We start from the raw sequence: 2,408 nt of genomic DNA, 5'->3' as shown, positions 1-2,408 counted from the left end.
TCTTACCTACTTATCCACTTATTTATTTATCTACTCTTATTTCCTCTTAGTCATTACGTAAGTCACTATCATTTCCGGTTTGCTCTTTTTCCAAATATTTATTACGTAAGTCACTAAGCTAAAATAACCTTACCTACTTATCCACTTATTTACTTATATACTCTTAATTATTTCCTCTTAGTCATTACGTAAGTCACTATCATTTCCGGTTTGCTCTTTTTCCAAATATTTATTACGTAAGTCACTCATATCTTATTCTGGCACCCACGGAGAATAAGATTAATGCATGAAACAACGAATTAACACTTATTTCTGTTCTGGTCCACTCTTTTTAGTAATAAGATACAAAGTAAGTTATATTTATGGACAACCTAGCTATGACACACACCTTTTATATCTCGCCTTTCTCTCTTTATCTTGTGTGGCATTTAACAGCTTATCCATTTTTATATACCAACCCAACTTCCTTGTGTGATTATGACATGACTGGGTTTCGTCACTTATTAACCCTGTCTATCAAATTCAAGATAATGATTTGATAACTCAACTCCGTCATAACTATTTCTCCCGGCTGCCTGTTATTTCACTTCTACTTCCATAAAACTTTCTCCTCTCAACTTGTTCAAAGGTTTAAGAGGCGCCCTTAATAAAGCAACATATTCAAAGCTTTAAAAGACACCCCTTATATACCAAAAATGGGTCGTAATGCAGGATATTTCGACACCCAAGATCACATATTTGACAAGGCTTTCGTAGGAGTTGTGGGCATTTCCAGGAGTGGTTTTATGACCCTGGTGGTAGTCTGACCCTTCCTCTGTACCGTGAACCTCAAGAAACACTAATTAGAACCCAACTGACCCCCTCCTTGGCCTTCAGAAATAGATGATATGAGAAGCGAAATACAGACTTATCATGTCCAGAGGGTTAGAAGACACATCAACACCAGATTCACTCACTTTGCTGTTGATATCTTGTTGAATTTATGCACTTTTTGTTTAATTTAAGATCCTCACAGATGCTGCTTGGGGGTTGGGGTGGCATGTTCCTCCCTTCTCCTTTGTTGTTTACTTGGAACAATAAACTGTCAACCAATCTGCTGTGCTAGGTTGACTGACTGACTGATTGGGTGATATCTTCAGGGCAGCTGCTTCTCTAGTGTAGCGAGGAGACAATAGGGAGCTTATACCAAGGGGTGCCTCGATCTTCTCCTAACCCTCTGGACATATTGCTATATAATGGGTGCCTCTTAAAGCTTTGAATATGTTGGTTTATTAAGGGTGTCTCTTAACCCGGTAGCAGCGACAGGCCAAATTTGTGCCACGATTTAAACCCCCCAAAATAGATGATACATAATCTGATCACAAATGCTTTTATATATATTATGAAATGGTTTGTGTGAGGGGTGATTTTTTCTCATTTTTCTCGCTTAAGAGGGACCATTAAGAAACATGATCCCCGCTGCTACCAGGTTAAGCCTTTGAACATGCTGATATATAAGGGGATGTCTACTCTCTTACACCCCTGAACATGCTGGTAGCCTACATATGGGGTGCCTCATAAACCTTTGAATATGTTGGTATATGTGCAAATCTTCTCTTATACCTTTAAACATGTTGGTCATAGCCATTTTTGAACAAGTTAACTATCAGTGCTAAAGACCTCTTCTGGCTGTTTGTTTCCCTCATTCACCATTCAGAGAGCATGTTCCTCCTCATATGGGTCTAGTGCCTTGTCTTTTGTCATTACTGGGGTCAAGTTTGAGGTAGTCTGCATCTCCTGGTTAAATCATTTGAAGATTTTGAATACCTCAGTCATGTCCCCGTGCTCCTCCTCTTTTTCAGGGTGGTGAGATTCAGTTTGGAAGACCTGTCATTGTGAGGTAGGTGAGCAAATGTGGATACCAGTTTGGGACTCCCCTCTGTGCCCTCTCCAGCTTGTCTATGACTCGCCTGGAGCACAGAGGCCAAGTCCAGATGGCAAACTTCATGTGGGGTAGACCTGGGCTTGGTAGTGTCAGCAGCATCCTCTCTTCCTGGCAGTTCTGTTCAACAATGAGTCGGTAGAGGATGCTGTGCTGAGGGCCTCCCATGTGGTGCTGGTGGCCATGTTCTCAGTAAAATTAAAACAGCCACTTTTAGACTACATTCCTAATTTGAGGTCAGCCTGCAAGATCCATTGGTTGTTGGTTTCTTATTCTCCTGTAACTTTGGTATCATCAGCAAACTTATCCACTGGACTGCAAATCAAGATCATCCACAATGTTTATGGTCCCATGTTTGACCACTACCAACTAATTTTCTTTTGTTAGTCATATTTATTTCCCAGTATAAGTTTCACTGATTTTTAAGCCTAAAGACTGAGTTTCACAATTTACTGGAATTATGCAATTTGTATTATCCTTCACTTAC

This window comes from Eriocheir sinensis, chromosome 58 (assembly GCF_024679095.1).
Source record: "Eriocheir sinensis breed Jianghai 21 chromosome 58, ASM2467909v1, whole genome shotgun sequence".
NCBI lineage: Eukaryota > Metazoa > Arthropoda > Malacostraca > Decapoda > Varunidae > Eriocheir > Eriocheir sinensis.
Note: the sequence above shows the minus strand (reverse complement) of the source record.